This window comes from Schistocerca piceifrons, chromosome 4, assembly GCF_021461385.2.
Source record: "Schistocerca piceifrons isolate TAMUIC-IGC-003096 chromosome 4, iqSchPice1.1, whole genome shotgun sequence".
Lineage (NCBI taxonomy): Eukaryota > Metazoa > Arthropoda > Insecta > Orthoptera > Acrididae > Schistocerca > Schistocerca piceifrons.
In genome coordinates, this window is record NC_060141.1 from 319502100 (window position 1) to 319523484 (window position 21385).

The 21385-nt window shown below is 43.4% G+C and overlaps 1 protein-coding gene across 1 annotated transcript in view; it reads left to right on the top strand.

The window, feature by feature from the left end:
* The window catches only part of LOC124796399 (collagen alpha-1(III) chain-like), a 203182-nt gene that overhangs the window by 55512 nt on the left and 126285 nt on the right, over positions 1 to 21385 (top strand). The window lies entirely within an intron of this gene.

Here is a 21385-nt window from a genome sequence, read left to right on the forward strand (position 1 = left end):
CCAGGTTCTGTTTACAGCATCATGATGGTCGCATCCGTGCTTGGCGACATCGCGGTGAACGCACATTGGAAGCGTGTATTCGTCATCGCCATCCTGGCGTATCACCTGGCGTGATGGTATGGGGTGCCATTGGTTACATGTCTGGGTCACTTCTTGTTCGCATTGACGGCACTTTGAACAGTGGACGTTACATTTCAGATGTGTTACGACCCGTGGCTCTACCCTTCATTCGATCCTTGCGAAACCCTACATTTCAGCAGGATAATGCACGGCCGCATGCTGCAGGTCCTGTAGGGGCCTTTCTGGATACAGAAAATGTTCGACTGCTGCCCTGGCCAGCACATTCTCCAGGTCTCTCACCAATTGAAAACGTCTGGTCAGTGGTGGCCAAACAACTGGCTCGTCACAGTACGCCAGTCAGTTCTCTTGATGAACTGTGGTATCGTGTTGAAGCTGCATGGGCAGCTGTACCTGTACACGACATCCGAACTCTGTTTGACTCAATGCCCAGTCGTATCAAGGCCGTTATTACGGCCAGAGGTGATTGTTCAAAATTGTTCAAATGGCTCTGAGCACTATGGGACTTAACTGCTGAGGTCATCAGTCCCCTAAAACTTAGAACTACTTAAACCTAACTAACCTAAGGACATCACACACATCCACGCCCGAGGCAGGATTCGAACCTGCGACCTTAGCGGTCGCGCGGTTCCAGACCGTAGCGCCTAGAACCGCTCGGGCACTCCGGCCGGCACAGGTGGTTGTTTTGGGTACTGATTTCTCAGGATGTATGAACCCAAATTGCGTGAAAATGTAATCACATGCCAGTTCTAGTATAATATTTTGTCCAATGAATACCTATTTATGATCTGCATTTCTTCTTGGTGTAGCAATTTTAATGGCCAGTAGTGTATATTTTAACTATGGCAGCTCGCAAATAGATTACAACCTTAGCCGTTTCAGAAATGCTCCCACCCTTGGCACAAAAGCTAATGATAATGCCGTTTTTGACTTCACATAAATCGCTCCGTTTCCACGACGGTGACTGTCCTCTTCTCCGTGTTTCCCCCTCCATCCTCTCCCTACCGCCCCGCCTCCGCACGCTTTACAGACCCTTCGCTGTTAATGCTGCCACTTGCCTTCTGTGAGTGGTTACTGCAAGTTGACGTTGAACATAGGCGACTGTCACGTTAATATGACTGGACCTTGTGATTCACAGACAGATCGCGCGCCATGGCAACGAAATTTTGCAATATGTCCCCGTGTGTGAAATCCCTGTTCGACGGACGAAAATAGTGCCGCCACCCGAAAGCTGAAGATACGCCTTCCGCGCGTGCGCCCCAACAGATCAGCGGAGAAAGCCTGAAACATGATCTTTTCTTTTTCGAGTATGAATAGTTTCGCAGCTGCAGTGCTCCTTAGCGTCTCTGTTGGCTGTGTGACCCAGAGAGCGGTGGATGGAATTGCCGAATCGTGGTGGTCGGCGCACGAGCGGCGGCGGCGGCGGCGGCGGCGGCGGCGGGAGGGCGCGGCCCGCTGATGAGGTCAAGTGGCGGTCAGCGGCCACCGCAGCTGCCGCCGGCCGGGGCGCCACACACAGCTATTTCTGCTACTCTGCACCACCAAATGCTCCGCTAATCGAGAACGTGCAGTTTCTCGGGTCTCACTCACGCCATAATTGCTCAAACACGGACGTAATAAAGTGTTTGCCCGTACATTGTCGCGCTATCTCTCGCCAAGTACTTCACTACTTGGCGTCGGTTACACCACAGACTCGCGCAACAAAATGTTGTAATCCAATCCGAAGGAGCATTAAGAAACAAATGATACTGTGACTAGAAAGATAGAGCACTACCAGAAAATTTTGCTGGAGTGAAATTCATGGCCGGCCGGAGTGGCCGAGCTCTTCTAGGCGCTACAGTCTGGAACCGCGCGACCGCTACGGTCGCAGGTTTGAATCCTGTCTCGGGCATGGATGTGTCTGATGTCCTTAGCTTAGTTAGGTTTAAGTAGTTCTAAGTTCTAGGGGACTGATGACCTCAGAAGTTAAGTCCCATAGTGCTCAGAGCCATTTGACCCATTTTTGAGATTCAGGGAATGGCCCAAAATATAGAAAGACAAGGAACACAACACACTGCTATGTCTCACGCGGTGCAGGAAGACCGTTGGCATTCAGAACAGTCGTCTCAGAATGGATAAAAACAGATCACGTATGGTTTTCAAGAGAAACTTCTACTATTTTTCATGATAAGTAGTGACAACTTCATGTAACGATGCTGGATGTGTAGAGCAATCACCAACCGTTGTGTTCGAAATAGACCACAAAGGCTCAATAATATTGAGATCTGGTGACTCTGGTGGCCGGGAGGATGCGACAGTTCATCCTCGCGGCCGCGCGGGATTAGCCGAGCCTTCTTGGGCGCTGCAGTCATGGACTGTACGGCTGGTCCTCCCTCGGGCATGGGTGTGTGTGTGTGTGTGTGTGTGTGTGTTTGTCCTTAGGATAATTTAGGTTAAGTAGTGTGTAAGCTTAGGGACTGATGGCCTTAGTAGTTAAGTCCCCTCACGAAATTAAAACTGGACGATGCGATCTCTTGGACGATGCGAACTGAGTGAACAGAGGCCCAGTCGTCTTGGAACACAGCATCACCATTGGGGAAGAAATATTGTACCACGGGATGGACCTGACCATCGGAAATGTTCACGTAATCCTCGGCAGTAATGCAAGCTAGCAGGTTAACAGTGGGGCCCATGGAGTATCACGATGTGGTTGCCCAAATCATCATCGAACCCCTGTCATGTTTCAAAACTTGGAACGGAAATTCAGGCACAAGATGCAAACAGTTTTTTTGTTACAGGCATTTGCTTCACTGACGAGTGGTTTTGGAATTCCAGCTCGCCCTGATCTCTGCTTATGCAGCTCCTTTCGTGTTATTTTGGTGCTGGCAGTTTTCGCGAGGACGATATTCAGTTCTGCAGTGAGTTTTGCAAGTATCGTCCTCTTATTCATGAAAATCCTCTTGAATGACCGTCTGTCACCATCACTCAACACCCACTTTCGTCTGCGTTGTGATTTGGAGGATAATGTTTCTCCTGTTTCCCAGTATGTGGTGTAAATCTTCGCTATTGTGCCTCTTGAAACACCAAGCATTTCGCCTCCTTCGGTTATGGAAGCACCAGAAACTTGCCCACGTTGAAATTCACTTAGCTCCGACGTAATACACTCACAACTACGCGAGGCACTGTTCTGACTACACTTGGACATACTGAGGACACTGTGTAGGTGTCGTTCATGATCAAACACAACACCGCAACCTGGAGGCTTGGCTGGTATTTGCTTTTATGTCTAAACAAGCATTTATCGCTGTGTTTCCACGTTTTTGTGCAAGACGTGTACATCCACATGTACTCTACATCTACATCTACATTTACACTCCTCAAGCCACCCAACGCTGTGTGGCGGAGAGCACTTTACGTGCCACTGTCATTACCTCCCTTTCCTGTTCCAGTCGCGTATGGTTCGCGGGAAGAACGACTGCCGGAAAGCCTCCGTGCGTGCTCGAATCTCTCTAATTTTACATTCGTGATCTCCTCGCGGGGTATAAGTACGGGGAAGCAATATATTCGATACCTCATCCAGAAACGCACCCTCTCGAAACCTGGACAGCAAGCTACACCGCGATGCAGAGCGCCTCTCTTGCAGAGCCTGCCACATGAGTTTGCTAAACATCTCCGTAACGCTATCACGCTTACCAAATAACCCTGTGACGAAACGTGCCGCTCTTCTTTGGATCTTCTCTATCTCCTCCGTCAACCCGACCTGGTACGGATCCCACACTGATGAGCAATACTCAAGTAAAGGTCGAACGAGTGTTTTGTGAGCCACCTCCTTCGTTGATGGACTACATTTCCTAAGGACTCTCCCAATGAATCTCAACCTGGCACCCGTCTTACCAACAATTAATTTTATATGATCATTCCACTTCAAATCGTTCCGAACGCATATCCCAAGATATTTTACAGAAGTAACTGCTACCAGTGTTTGTTCCGCTATCATATAATCATACAATAAAGGAACCTTCTTTCTATGTATTCGCAATACATTACATTTGTCTAGGTTAAGGGTCAGTTGCCACTCCCTGCACCAAGTGCCTATTCGCTGCAGATCTTCCTGCATTTCGCTCCAGTTTTCTAATGCTGCAGCTTCTCTGTATACTACAGCATCATCCGCGAAAAGCCGCATGGAACTTCCGACACTATCTACACTCACAACTATTCCCTACCTGCATTCCGCTGTCTAGTAAACAGACGAACCACGAAGATTTCGAGTAACAACGACGCGCCTAAACTTCAGTCATGGACGTCTTAAGCAACATCTGCACGGAACTGCAATGTCCGATCCGCAACAATACACAAACCAGCATGAGCTCGACTGGCAGCAGCTGAAATCCTACTTGACAAATTAAAGCTTGTAAATAATAGATTTCAACTATCAGTCGTCCATTTGAAATTTTATTGGCAGATCTAGATTTCAGCTAGAAACTAGCCATTCTCAATGCACTATCATTTTTGATCAATGCATGTAATGCCTGTTGGTCGGGCTTCATCCGCACTGAATTCAATGATCTGTGGATGAAGCCCGACCAACAGGCATTATATGCACTGATCAAAAATGATAGTGCATTGAGAATGGCTAGTTTCTAGCTGAAATCTAGAGCTGCCAATAAAATTTCAAAAGGACGACTGATAGCTGAAATCTATTGTTTACAAGTCAATATAACAGTCGCTGCATGCAACAGCCATCTGAATGGAAGGTAACGTGATGAAATTAAAGCTTTATACCGGACCGAGCCTCGAGCGTGGGACCCCTGCCTTTCCCGAGAAAGTGATCTACCGACCGAGCTATGCAAGCACCAAGCGCCACCCGCTACACAGTTTCACCTCCACCAGAAACTCTTCTCCTACGTTCCAAACTTACACTAAGGTGACAAAAGGCATGGGGCAGCGAATTGCACATATACTGATGGCGGTAAAATCGCGTGCACAAAGCATAAAACGGCAGTGCATTGGCAGAGCTGTTATTTGCACTCAGGTGGTTCATGTGGAAACGTTTCTGACGTGATTATGACCGCACGACGGGAATTAACCGACTTTGAACGCGGAACGGTAGTTGGAGCTAGATGCATGAGTAATTCCATTTTGGAAATAGTTAGAGAATCCAATATTCCGAGATCCTCAGTGTCCAGAGTGTGCTGAGAATACCAAATTTCAGGCATCACTTATCAGCAAGAACAACGCAATGGCCGACGGCCTTCACGTAACGACCGACAGCAGCAGGGTTTGCGTAGTCAGTGCTAACAGAGAAGCAACTCTGCGTGAAAGAATTGCAGAAATCAATCTGGGACGTACGATGAACGTATCCGTTAGGGCAGTGCTGCGAACTTTGGCCTTAATGGACTATGGTAATAGACGACCGACGCGAGTGGCTTTGCTAACAGCACGACACCGCCTCAGTGCCTCTCCTGGGTTCGTGACCACATCGGTTTGACCCAAGACGACTGGAGAATCGTCACTTGGTCAGATGAGTCCCGATTTCAGTTGGTTTGAGTGTGGCGCAGTCCAAGTTGTCAACGAGGCACTGTGCAAGCAGGTGGTCGTTTCACGGTGATGTGGGCTGAGTTTACAGGGAATTCAGTTGGTCCTTTGGTCCAACTGAAACAATCATTGACTGGAAAAGTGTATGTTCGGTTACTTGGAGACCGTTTCCAACCATTTATCGATTTGATATTCCCAAACAACGATTGAATTGTCACTGGGCCTCAGTTGTTCGCAATTGGTTTGCATAATATTCTGAGCAGTTCGAGCGAATGAATTGGCCACGCATATCACCCAACATGAATCTCATCTAACATCTGTGGTACATAAGCGAGAGGTCGGTTCGAACACAATATCCTGAACAGGTAACACTTTCACAATTATGGGTAGCTATAGAGGCAGCGTGGCTCAATATTTCTGCCGGGGAGTACATGCCACGTCAAGTTGCTGCACTACACCGGGTAAAAGGAAATCCAAGATGATATTGGGAGGTATCCCATGACTTTCTCCACCTCAGCGTAATCCGCAGAGTGAAAATTCATTCTGTATCCTACTTGGTCAATTGCTGAACTTGGCATAAAGGAAACGTCACGGAATCACAAGGCTTACGGATACACGGTGTAAGGGTCTTCAAACTGCTAAAACAGCTACCGAACTTTCTCACTACAGAGGTTGAGGATAGATGCCCTATAAAAGTCTCTGATAATCTACGTATAAGAAATGTAACAATAAGAATTATGATATATGTGTGTGTGTAGGTCGAGAAGGGGAGGGGATGTGTCGCTTTCCACCCTGGCCCGTACAACCATTTGGGTTTGGTTTTAAATTTGTCGCGGCTCAACTACATAACGTTTCTGCGCAACTCCCGACTGCAACGGCTGTGCGAGTTTCTGCTACCGTTTGGCAGCGGTTTTGTTTCATATTGTGACCACCAGAGCGCTACAGATCGTCTCAAACTTCAACGAGAAGACATAACTATGTCTCCCCGAGGTATATTTTCCTACCTTTAATTACACACATAAAAAAGTATTGCATCGCCCCGGTTCCCAGAACTCCGGAAGATAGACGTTGACTGTGGATATTGTATCACAGACGCAGTCCCTTTGACTGTTCAGAGATGTCACTAAATTCACCCAACCATGCATGAGCAGCGCCTATTAGACGGAGGGGGTCCGACAGTCGATCAGTTCCAGTCATTCCACCAGGAAGGAGGTACATGGCTCGTGTTTTGACTGTGGATATTGTATCACAGACGCAGTCCCTTTGACTGTTCAGAGATGTACATGGCTCGTGTTTTGACTGTGGATATTGTATCACAGACGCAGTCCCTTTGACTGTTCAGAGATGTCACTAAATTCACCCAACCATGCATGAGCAGCGCCTATTAGACGGAGGGGGTCCGACAGTCGATCAGTTCCAGTCATTCCACCAGGAAGGAGGTACATGGCTCGTGTTGTCTGTAGTTCAACTACGCCTAGAAGGTCAATACCGCGGTTCGATCGCGTCTGCATTTTACTTTGCGCCAGGAAGGGTTCTCAACAAGGGAAGTGTCCAGGTGTCTCGGAGTGAACCAAAGCGATGTTGTTCGGACATGGAGGAGATACAGAGAGTCAGGAACTGTCGATAACATGCCTCGCTCAGGCCGCCAAAGGGCTACTGCTGCAGTGGATGTCCGTTACCTACGGATTATGGCTCGGAGGAACCTGACAGCAACGCCGCCATGTCGAATTATGCTTTTCGTGTAGCCACAGGACGTCGTGTTATGACTCAAGCTGTGCGCAATAGGCTGCATGATGCGCATCTTCATTCACGACGTCCATGGCGAAATCCATCCTTACAACTACGACACCATGCAGCGCAGTACAGATGGGCCCAACAACATGCCGAATGGACCGCTCGTGATTGGCATCACGTTCTCTTCACCGATGAGTGTCGCATATGCCTTCAACCAGACAAATCGTCGGAGACGTGTTTGGAGGCAACCCGGTCAGGCTGAACGCCTTAGACACAGTGACCAGTGAGTGCAGCTAGGTGGAGGTTCCCTGCTGTTTTGGGGTGGAATTATGTGGGGCCGATGTACGCCGCTGGTGGTCACGGAATGTGCCGTAACGGCTGTACGATATTTGAATGCCATCCTCCGACCGATAGTGCAACCATATTGGCAGCATATTGAAGAGGAATTCGTCTTCATGGACGACAATTCGCAGCCCCATCGTGCACTTCTTGTGAATGACTTCCTTCAGGATAACGACATCGCTTGACTAGAGTGACCATCATGTTCTCCAGTCATGAATCCTATCGAACATGCCTGGAATAGACTGAAAAGGGTTGTTTATGGACGACGTGACCCACCAACCCATCTGCGGGATCTACGCCGAATCGCCGTTGAGGAGTGAGACAATCTTGATCAACAGTGCCTTGATAACTTGTGAATAGTATGCCACAACGAATACAGGCATTCATCAACGCAAGAGGACGTGCTACTGGGTATTAGAGGTACCGGTGTGTACAGGCAGTCTTAACCACCACCTGCGAAGGTCTCGCTGTATGGTGGTACAACATGCAATGTGTGGTTTTTATGAGCAATAAAAAGGGCGGAAATGATGTTTATGTTGATCTCTATTCCAATTTTCTGTACAGGTTCCGGAACTCTCGGAACCGAAATGATGCAAAACTTGTTTTGAGGTGTGTATTTCAAGGAAATAACTCAAATGTTTGGACTGGAAATGTTTCATTTTACATATAAAACGTGTCAAAAATATGCATGAAGTGCCAGTTTGATTTTGTTCATGTTTGTTTGTTTAGTAGTATGATCATGCTAGTGACTTCTTGAACGAACCATTACCATGAGAATTTTTCAGTATTTTTACCTGATTCTACAGGCCATAATATATGGAAATCGGCGAATATTCTCAAGGTCGAAAGGGTTAGCTGTATGAGAGAAGTTAGCGAGCTAAACTATTTTGAACTTATGTAGTCAACAATGGTACTATAGTATAATACGTAATTTGGCTGAATGTTTGTCAGATCAATGTCAGAGAAAGTAAAAACATTTAAACAATGTTTGTTGTAAGTTATGTCTATTGATATGGTCAATTAAAATGGAGAGTGAAACAAACAAGAATTAAATAAAAGTTTCAGAAACATTAACCGTCTCTGCCTGACTGCGATCCTTGTTCTTCAAGGGTGATGTGGAAGTTACAACACACCAGGAAGTAGCCTCACAGCATACGCTCCAGCGCATATCGAAACATGAATTCAAGACTAACGCAATACCTTCTATAATACTGTTTGACAAGTCCCAAGGAACAGAGACTCTGTTGAACAGGAATGATCACAGGCAATGTAGGACTACATGAAATACTGTACATACGTAGTAGAGGTGCAGTAGTATATTTATAACGATATATAGTACAATTTCATCACATATTAAAGCAAGATAACATACATAAATAGCATTAATGCTTGACAGCCAGCCGGTGTGGCCGTGCGGTTAAAGGCACTTCAGTATGGAACCGCGTGACCGCTGCGGTCGCAGGTTCGAATCCTGCCACGGGCAAGGATGTGTGTGATATCCTTAGGTTACTTAGGTTTAATTAGTTCTAAGTTCTAGGCGACTGATGACCTCAGAAGTTGAGTCGCATATTGCTCAGAGCCATTTGAACCATTTTGATGCTTGACATAGATCAAACTCCCAACATAAAGGTAATATCGGAACTCTCAGTAAGAGATATACGCTCCTCGGGCACTAATGCACACTGTTCACCTGTTATTCATGGTGGTTACCAAACTGTTGAGGAGTCGTTGTAGAATATTCTCCAGTCCTCTCTCAAGGCGATTTTCAGCTTCTGCACAGCTCGGGAAGGGGGTGTTCCTTGAGAAACACGTCTCCCAAGAGTATCCCAGACATGGTCTACAGAGTTTAGGTCCGGGGAGTATGCAGGCCATTTCATACGTTCAATATCTTCACTTTCCACTGTGTCCGACACCTCAGCGGTCATGTGTGGGCAGGCATTGCCTTCCATCAACAGAAAGTCGCGGCCTAGCTCAGTGGTAAGTAGATGGACATGATTTACAATAATCTCCCTACAATACCACTGTGCTGTAACGGTACCTCGCGCTAAGATCTGCAGCGGTCTTCGGCCATTGTGCATAATGCCTGACACCAACATAACGCCCTAGGCCTTACGGATCACGTTCGTGAATATTTGTGGTATTTAATGCGTACCTCTCTCTCCACACTAACTGGTGGCCAGAATCACTTGAAACAGTGAAGCGAGATTCGTCGGATAATACTACTCTGGGCCACTGTTGCTGACTCCGAAACAACATGCTCAGTATACCGACAAACTCTTTATCGACGACTGTGTGGATGAAGTGGGATGCATTTAACAAATCCAGAGACCAGCATGAGTTAATCGCCGCTAAGTGGTTCTGGCAGTCACGTGTAGGCCTGCCGGAACTGGTTGCAAAGTCTGCAGCGATTAGCTTAGGAGTGAGAAATCTGTTACTTTCAGCCACTAGGTCTACGGATCGACACTCTTGTGGTGTAGTGGTCCATCTACGACCGCCGGCAACCTTTCGCATAGCATTTTCAACTTCAGCGGACTTTTTCAAGCAGTAGATGACGCTTTTGGACAATTATTGTGTCCACAATAAGGACACTTTGACCGGCTTCGAGCCGTCCAACTGCTCATCCACCATCGCAAGTACTCAAATGATGTCTTGCAGACGTGTTTCCGTACCCATGGAATGTCGCACTGATCGATTCCATAACAATACCGTACTGCATGAACGGTCGAACACTTACAGAGAACACGCTTCGTTGCAGTTAACACGTCTCGCCTTTTATATTTCCTTATACTGTCATTGGTAGAGTGTTCCGTAGCAGTTGTCAGTTGTTCCTTAGCAAGTGTCAGTTGCTTCTTGGTAACAGTCTGGGAGTGTAAAACAAATAGTATAGAGGCAACTCAAACACTACGGCGGTCGCGCAGTAAAAATCTGCTACATTATATTACAAAACATACCCATTTCAGAGAAAAAAATAATTTGCTTATAGAATAATCGCAACAATATTTACATATTTTTCTCTTTCCAAAAGAGTTCTTAAACTTACAACGATAGCAGTGTATGTAGATTCAGTATACTTACGTTCACGCGCAGATGTCAAACAATCTCTCACGTTTAAATAAATACGGTACTACATAATAGGCCGAGCGGTTCTAGGCGCTTCAGTCCGTAACCGCGCTGCTGCTACGGTCGCAGGTTCGAATCCTGCCTCGGGCATGAATGTGTGTGATGTCCTTAGGTTAGTTGGGTTTAAGTAGTTCTAAGTTTAGGGGACTAATGACCTCAGATGTTAAGTCCCAGAGTGCTTAGAGCCATTTGAACCATTTGAACTACATAATATATTTCGTCTCATATGTTCCTCAGCATTATGAGTCGGCAGAAAAACGAATAACATACGGCGAGCCACGAACAAACGCGACACTGGCCGCGGTTCATGTCGGCGAACCAAATCACGTCCTCACAATTGTTGAAGCCGTGACTTTCATTAATGGAGTGGCATCATTGGAATAGTTTTAAGAAAAACGTGTCAGTGAATACAATTATTGGTCACAAAGTAAAAGTAATGTCTGCGAGAACAAGCAAACGAAATTCAGCAGCCTTCAGTTGTACTATTCCTGACTCACAGCACGAATACACGTAGTGAATGACGCAAATCATTGAAACATATATCATTTGCATATAGTATAAGTTTACATAATGTTTCGATAAGAGAGTTTCAACTGAAAATAACTACATTTTGTTTTAAATAGATTTTCGATATGTTGGAGCCATGATTTTGAAGAAAATTAGATTGAAATTTTCACACAGAAATGATTTTGGGATAACGTGATAACCAACAGAGAAATTTGTTTTAGTGCTTTGCGCACTAGTAGTCTGTTCTAGTGGTAGAAACGTATTAGAACAGTTATTAATAGAGCTATCATCAAGTCCCACTACTAACTTCCTCCTCAAATATTTTGGAACAGGTAATGTATTTCAGTTGCGTATCTGCAAACATGAGATTCTGAGTCAGTTACAATTTAGATTCCAGCGCTATCCAATGAACATGCGGTCTACTGTCGCCCTGGCGGTGTGTTAAAATATCTGAATTACGAGTTATATCCTAGCAACATCTTTTGTGATCTGCTTACGAAATCTGACTGAGCGAATCACATCGTTTTAGATAAGTTCAATGTTTATGGCTTTTGAGGTGTAATGAGTAAGTGGTTGACTTCGTTTATAAATTCTCGGGAGTGAAGAGTCATGTTGCTGAGCTCATGTAGCTCTCTTTACGAATCTTTGGCACAAGCTATTACTGGCAGTCCACAATATTCAATTTTGGTACCACTCCCGTTCTTGCTGTGTATATGTGACATTCCATCTTACAGTGATAAAACAGAAATAGTGCTCTTTGCTTATGATACAAGCTTCATAATCAAGTTCAACAGAGCTACAACAACAAAATGAGCAAAAATGAGATATTGAAAAGCATTATTAATTATTCTCGATACACAATATATCGCTTAACTTAGAAAAACACAGTTCATTCCATTCTGTAAAAGGCATATTATCATCAATAATAATACAGCATAGTGGAAAGGATGTATGAAAAACAGGTTGTTCAAAATTCCTGGATGTGCAGATCGCTCAGTACCTAAATTAGGAATCACTTATTACAAACATTCTTAAATGTTGGAACTTAGCAATATTTGCTGTTCGCATAACTTCCGATTTTGGTTCGTACCATTAGAAAATTAGATTACTTTGCATACTTCCATTTATTCATGGTGTATGGAGAAATTTCCTGAGTCAGAAATGCACTATTATGATGCTGGTGTGCATGCTAGAACTTCTGGTACGCAACTATTTAAAAAATTAGGCATACCGGCAACAACCTGACAATACATTTACTCTCTCATGAAGACTCAGGCATAATTAGAAATTAATTGCAGTATTCCGGAACAAAAAGAGTCGCAGATGCATTACGATGCGCCTGAGCCATATACCGAACACAAGGTCCTACCCTATCGGTAGTGTCACGTGACCGCCCAGAGCCTCGTCTACTGTCTTTCTTACGTTCTCGTGCCCACCGCTGCTAACCATCATGTGCAATGACTACATTCCAGCCAAGTCTTTCTGCAGTATCACAGAAGGAACAACCAGTCTTATGAGACTGTCGCAAAATTTGTTCACTATATTTGTTCGTTGAAACCAGAAGATTACAGAAAACAGCGCTAAGACTGATGTCAACTTCGTTTTGTATGCTCTCTACTACACTGAAGCGCCAAAGAAACTGGTATAGGCATGCGTATTCAAATACAGAGATATGTAAACAGGCAGAATACGGCGCTGCGGTCGGCAATGCTTATATAAGACAAAAAGTGTCTGGCGCTGTTGTTAGATCACTTTCTACTGCTATATTGGCAGGTTATCAAGATTTAAGTGAGTTTGTGTGTGGTGTTGTTGTCGGCGCACGAGCGATGGGACATAGCATCTCCGAGGTAGCGATGAAGTGGGGATTTTCCCGTACGACCATTTCACGAGTGTACCGTAAATATCAGGAATCCGGTAAAACATCACATTTCCGACATCGCTGCGGCCGCAAAAAGATCCTGCAAGAACGGGACTAACGACGACTGATGAGAATCGTTCAAAGTGACAGAAGTGCAACCCTTCCGCAGATTGCTGCGGATTTCAGTGCTGGGCCGTCAACAAGCGTCTGGGCTTTCGAAGCCGAAGCTTTACGCCTCTCCTGGGCCGGACAACATCGGCATTGGACTGTTGATGACTGGAAAAGTGTTACCCGGTCGTATGGCTCACGTTTCAAATTGTATCGAGCAGATGGACGTGCACGGGTATGGAGACAACCTCATGAATCCATGGACTCTGCATGTCAGCAGGGGACTGTTCAAGCTGGTGGAGGTTCTGTAATAGTGTGGGGCGTGTGCAGTTGCAGCGTCGTGGGACCCCTGATGCGTCTAGATACGACTCTGACAACTGACATATACGTAAGCACCCTGCCTGATCACCTGCATCCATTCATAGCCATCGTGCATTCCGACAGATATGGGTAATTCCAGCAGGACAATGCTACACCCCACACGTCCAGAATTGCTACAGAGTGGCTCCAGAAATAGTCTTCTGAGTTTAAACGTTTCCGCTGGCCAACAGACTCCCTAGACATGAACATTATTGAGCGTATCTTGGATGGATTGCAACGTGCTGTTCGGAAGAGATCCCCACTCCCTCGTACTCTTACGGCTCTATGGACTGCCCTGCAGTTCCCTCCAGTACTATTTTAGACATTAGTCGAGTTCATGCCACATCGTGTTGCGGCACTTCTGCGTGCTCGCGGATGCCCTACACGATATTAGGCTGGTGTATCAGTTTCTTTGGCTCTTCAGTGTAGAATATATTGTTACCACACTTTAATTAATTTCCGGCAGTCTGAGTTTTTAATTAGCAGCTGAATTCACTTCTGTTGGTTGCATTCTAACAATGAGAGCATGTTCTATCCAAACGAACACGGTTAAAGTGATTATTAAGAGTGTGTACTCTTAATGACTGAGATGCTACCGATTAATAACAGCTGAAATAATGTTTAGCGACGCTGGAATTTATTACCATATATGAACCGTATACTTTCTAGCTCTTGCACACACCCCGCTGAAATCACAGTTCTACTTTTCACATACTTCAGGATTTTACCAGCGATAGTTCTTTCTGTTACTTGAAGTAATTAGCCTAAGATACGTTCTACATAAACCACTCACGATATCTTTTCGTCGGTCCCCTGTTAAATAATTGCGTTACATCCACTTACACATCTTCAACGAGACCAAGCGCCTCGCGTCAGTACTCCGACTCTCCCGGTTGACTCAAACATCTACATCTGCATATACATGATTACTCTGCAATTCACGATTTAGTGGCTGGCAGAGGGTTCATCGAACCACCTGCAAGATATTTCTCTAGCATTCCACTTTCGAACAGAGCGTGGGAAAAAGGAAAGCTTAAATCTTTCCGTGCTAGCTCTGATTTCTCTTATTTTATTATGATGTTCATTCCTCCCTATATAGGCTGGCGCCAACAGAATATTTTTGCCCTCTGAGGAAAAAGATGGCGTTTGAAATTTCGTGAAAAGATCCAGGCGAAACGGAAAACGCCTTTGTTTTAATGATTGTCACCCTCAGCATTTCCGTAACACTCCCTCCGTTATTTCGCGATAATAAAATATGAGCTGCCCTTCTTTGAGCTTTTTCGGTGTCCTCCGTCAAGACTATCTTATGCGGACCCCACACCGCGTAGCAGTACACCAGATGAGGGTGGACAAACATAGCGCAAGCAGTCTCTCTAGTAGATCTGTTGCATTTTCTAAGCGTTCTGCCAATAAATCGCAGTCTTACGGTTTGCTTTCTCCCAACATTATGTATGTAGTCGCCCCAATTTTAGTTATTCGTAATTGTAATCCCTAAGTACTTAGTTGAATTTACGGCCTTTAGAATTGTGTGATATATTGTGTAACCGAAATTTATCGGATTCCTGATAAGGATGACTTCACTCTTTTCATTGTTTAGAGTCAATCGTCACTTTTCAGTCCATACGGATATCGTATATAAATCATTTTGCAATTGGTTTTGATTATCTGATGGCTGTACAAGAAAGTAAGACAGCATCATAACAATCTAAGATCGCTGCTCAGGTTGTATCCTAAACCGTATACGTAGATCAGGTAGAGCAGAGGGCCTATAACATTCCCTTGCCGAAAGTCAAATATTATTCTGTTTTACACGATGCCTACCATCCACGCTAGCTTTGTTAAAATTCGAAGGTAATTAGTAACGGAAGAAAGGGTGCCCTCGCTGGGTCTTACCTTCCTGAAAACCTTTAACACTTTTCACTATTAACAGGGCAGTAAACAAAATACCTATTTTCGGTATATTTGTTTGAATGTGTGTCTAAAGAGACAACATCATGCCACAGAGAACGCAATACAGCATCCTCTGTGATTGCCCACATATGACGTTGTATTCATTATGACAGTATGGTGGTATCGGCAATGTGACGTCCCCACATCTTCATGGGAATGCAAATCAGTTAACGTAATATCACCGTAAGACAGTCTGTTAGACCTCGGCGAATTAAAATTTGCTTATGGCGATTAGCTCAATCGCTGAAATTTTGCAATGTGGTCTCATTCCTGACACCTGAAACTTAATTTCAGCCATCATATGTTTCCTGAACGAATAAAACCACTTCTGCAGCTTTATTCAATCAGTACTGACCCAAAAATAACGTACACTCCAAGTACAATTAATGACTAACAAATTGTATTGCAAAATCAATAACTCTGAATGACTTGTTGCGAATTATATTAAATAAAACAAACTCGATGAGTCAATTATTTGCATAAATATGTGAATTATTTAAACAAATCGTATCAAAAGTCAGCAGTATAACTAATTTATTGTTATAAAAATTGTTCCATTACGGCGCATTTGTTATGTTCCCACAAAAAAGAGAAAATGGTGATGTAATAAAATGTCGACTGTGAGGGGATAATGTTTCTTTTCTTCTAACAATAAGAACAGAACAAAACTGTCAAAACGGCACAATTTCATTTACCAGCTCCAGTGGTGACTTAGATTTGATTTCTCCAAATAATGCACACCTGTATTAAGCAATGGCCTCAACAAGTTTGCTATACTTAAAATGAGTGCAGCAGGTGATTCACAGTTAATGACTTGCTACCCAATTTGTTAGATATAAACAATACGTATAACTTGCGTTTTTTTGCGTCCGTACCGATCGGATAAATTGGCACAAGTGTCTTTATTCGTTCGGGAAACATATTATGATCGAAATCAAGTTTCACATCCCTTAAATGAGACTGTATTGCATAAATTCTAGCAGTTGACCTCAACATCCTGAGCAAATTCTAGCCCGTCAGAATCTCAAAGACTATCTTTGTATTTTCCCACAGGGATATAGGGACATCACAGTAGGAAGACGTGCAGGTTACCTGCACAAAGATCTGCTGGTGAATCTCAGTACGATGAAACGTGACATATGCGCCTTAAAGGACGCAAAATATTGTATTTTCTGACTACTCATTAGAAAGTTAAATATTTGCGTATTGTCGTTCGGAATACCGAAAAAATAAATTCACTTTATGATTTAAATAACAAAGTACTGCAACACTTGCGTTTTCGCAAATGCACCATGACGCGTTTCAGGAATTTAATCCCATTGTGGAGTACTGGATCTTACGTCTGCGAGCGTGTTGTTTCGCTTATCTGGCTGTGCAGTTGTCTGTTTATAGTCTCACTGAAATCGGAAAACATACGTCTCTGAATTTACCTTTTTTGGCTTTAAAATTTTCGTACGGCAGCGGCAACGTAGTGTGCCGAGACCCTTGAACGTTGGATATTATGTGTATTCCATACTAACGGAAACGTTTCCCTATGAAATGGTCTAACGTAAACGTTTCCGTATGAAATAGTCTGTTTACGAGGATAATTAATTTACTGAGTGGACAAGGATACATACAAGAATCTGTCAACCATAGAGCAGGAACAACATAATTATTTACTAAGGCCGGTCGTTGCCAACATGAGCATACTAAGCCGCCGTGACCGAAAGTAAAATTTTACCGAATTTTTTGTGCCATTGTTAGGAAATAAAATTTTTGTGTATCAACTTACACGTATTGTGCTCCTACATTAGCCAGAAATTAACGATCATGCAACGCGTCATTTGCACTGTTTGCTTTACGCTAACTCGTAACACAGTCTAAAGATATTGCGACAGTATTGCTTTCCAAAGAGTTTGTATACAGTCAAAGATGTTCTGTTTTAGTGGATTACATTTGAGTTTACGTTGTTACCTTCGACCATAGATACTAATAGACTGGGCAAGCAGTGCAGCGGCTATACATCTGCCGTGGCTGCAACATAGAATCACGTGACTGTTGGCAGAACGTCGGCGGGAGTTCAAGGCAGCATTCTGATTCCTGATTTCACTTCCAGTATTTCTCAGTGGATTTCCTGCTAACTTCACCACATTAAATGTAGCTTATGTAAACACAGCTAGAAGTGATAAATTATTGCGTAACGACTGTACAAATTTAGTTTTACAGCCATTACTTCACAATGAACTTTGTGAACTGCTGAAACACTTTCGATGTTCGGCAATATATTCGCCGCGAATATTTCAGTGTTACCAATTATGAGATGCATTCTCTACTAACAATACGCGTTACGCACTGCATAAAATGTAAATATTGCGTGTGTGTGTTTTAGTGCCCTGGTTGTAGAAAGTGTTATAGACTTCATAAATCGGCATAAACAACGAAACCTGTAACGTAAACACACGTGTTCACATCGAATGTAACGAACTCAATTGTGTCGTTCACCCACAAAACGTAAAGCAGTTTCATTTGAAAGCTCTTTTTTGGTTTAAACAGTTTGTTTCGTAGATGTATCAAATAAGATATCTACAAAATCAGTACCTACTTACATGAATACTTGTTCCACAGATCATGAATACGATACTTCGCAAAGATGTGTCAGTTTAATGAAAGGTAGACCTATCATTACATGATAATTCTTCCAATCACTTATTTATACCTAAAAAAATCGTCTACTGAGTAGGAGCTGTCATTCAGAGATTATTTTAGTTTGATTTTAAATGCTGGTTGGCTATCTGTCAGGCTTTTAATGCTTTTTGGTAAATGACCAAAGATTTTTGTAGCAGCATATTATTTATCCCAAACATTACAGCTTATTATCTGGAAACTAAAATAGGCCATACAACTACCTTTTTGCAAATGGTATTAAGTATCTGTTTCTGATATTCGTATGTTTTGTAACTGGGAAGTACAAAATAAAACTAAACCCTGATGAGAAATCAAACCCCTAACATGTTTTTGCAAATTGTTCTTTAAAATAATACCTGCATAATTCACCCCTTTTTGTACCAAAGTCAGATTTAATCCAGGATAGTAAAAATCATCCTTTCTTCTTATGTAGTAGCAGTGCACATTGCCATTGCTTTTGGAGTGGGAAGGGTTATTGGTAATAAATCTCTCTCTCTCTCTCTCTCTCTCTCTCTCACACACACACACACACACACACACACACACACACACACACAATATATACATATATATATCTCTTCAAAGTGCTTCGAACAGACGCGTGTGTGCGCAGTAGGCTTGAAATCTTTTCGTTTCACTGCCTGTATCCACATCTGCCTGCGCCCTCCATCATTTGGAAACCTATACGAAAGAGAAAAAGCAGCTTTGTAGCTTACCATTTCAAGAAATATATACGATTGCAATGTGCGCCTGGAAACACACACAGCACTTCAAACCGCCAATTTACGTAACTGTGGCGTTCTGGGTAAGGATATGATACACACAATAGCTTATCAGTATTCAAGAAATGCCGCTAAATTAAACTAATAATACTTACACGTGAAATTTAATGTTACTTCCCTTCACAAAACGCTCGGTACAACCATAAGCACAACAGGATACCACCATTGTTTTGCCAATAGTCACGTGGTATAGCAGTAGAGATGTTGGTGCCACGAAATATACGTCATGACCAGTCTACCAATATCTATGGTCGAAGGTTGTTACTTACTGCTGCTAGAGTAACAACCACGACTATTCAAAATAATATGAATGAATTACATTAATTTTTTTACTTTATTTGCAAAGGATTCTTGAAGGTTATAGTTGGTAATTAAGCGAGTAATGTGCGAAGATTTGAACGTGTTTATGGTTATCCATATTTACTATATAGGTCCAAAAGACAAATATTTGAACAAATTAGCCAGTTCACTATCCAAGTTGTCTTTATTAATTTTCCTCCTAAATTTTTTGATGTAAAAAAATTTCCGAATTCCCCCATTAAATTCATTGCACGATGTTTCCGAAAGTGATGTGTGTATACAGTTAGTTTAAATTCTATATGAGTGTACTTTTTTCGAGCAACTACGATGAAAACCACACATGTATTTGATCATTCATATATATATATATATATATATATATATATATATATATATCTCAAAATCCGTTATTAACAGGTCTAATGGTCGTCTTGATAGTTAAATAAAAAAGGAAAATAAGGAACAGGACTTGAAATTAATGTTAAATACAATAATGTAAACAGTCTACATCGTCAGTATGTTGCCATTATTTTCACCGAGGAAGTTTATAATAAATGTAAACTGACTCGTTCTAAATTATGTCGAGAATTTCAGTTACACTGCTTGACAGTTGCTAAGGGACAACTGACACTTGCTAAGGAACGACCACTAGTTGCTGCGGAACAACCGACAACTGCTACGGAATACCCTACCAATGTTAGTAAACGGAAATGTAGAGAGCGAGACATTTTAACGGCAGCGAAGCTCTGTATGTATTCAACAGTTCTCTCAGTACGGTGTTTCACGTAGTGCGATACTGCGTGTGGTACGGCGGCACTTGAGTGATTACGATAATGGCAGAGTAGTTGAACGTCTCGAATCCGATCAAAGTGTCAGTACTGTGGCCACAATAATTGGTGTGTCCGAAAGTATCATCAAGTGATTAATAGGTGGAAATGCAATGCGGAAGCATGCCAATGATCGTAGACGGATCACCACACCGTAAGAGGACTGATACGTAGTGGCTGAAGGTAACGGGTATGTCACTCCTAGGCTGATCGTTGCAAACTTTGCGACCGCTACCGGTATACGAATCTCTGCCAGAACCACTTCGCGGCTATTAACTCACGCTGCTGCCTATGCCCGGGAGGTTGTTAAATGTGTTTCACTTCATCCATGCAATCGTCGAGAAAGAGTTCGTCGGTATATTGAGCGTGTTGTTTCGGAATCAGCAACAATGGCCCAGAGTGATGTTCTCCGACATGACCCGCATCACTGTTTCGAGTGATTCTCGCTGCCAGTTAGCGTTGAGAGAGAGAGAGAACACAATAAACACAACAGAATATTCACGAGTGTGATCGATGTGGCCTATGGCGTTATGGTGGTGTCAGGCATTATGCACAGTGGCCGAAAACTGCTGCATGCTAAAGCGTGAGTTACCGTTACAGCACAGCGGTATTACACGGAGACTATTCTGCATCATGTCCGTCTTTTTAGGGTAACAGTGGGTCCCAGCTTTCTGTTTATGGACGACAATGCCCGACCACACGGGACCGATGAGATGTCGGACACACTGGAAAGTGAAGATATTGAACGTATGGAATGGCCTGCATACTCCCCGGACCTAACCCTGTAGACCATATCTGGGATGCTCTTGGCAAACGTGTTTTTCAGCGAACATCCCCTCCGCAGACCGTGCAAGAACTGAAAACGGCCTTGAGGGAGGAATTGGATATCATCCCCCAAGGACTCCCCAACAGTTCGGTCGACAGGTGCACAATGTGCGTTAGTGCCCGAGGAGAGCGTATTCTTACTGAGAGTCCGATATTGACCTTTATGTTCCGAATCTGACTGGTGTCCAACATGAACGTTATTTATGTATGTTATCTTGCTTTCCTATGTGGTAAAATGTTTACCATTTTTCGTTACACTTCGTACATACAGTGTTTCATGTCGTCCTACATAGTCTGTGATTATTACTGACCTTCATTGTCTCTATCCCTTTCCAACTGTCAAGCAGTGTATAATTCATAGAACACAAAAATATTTAACTAACTAACTGAGTTTCTTATTTTCTTAAATTATT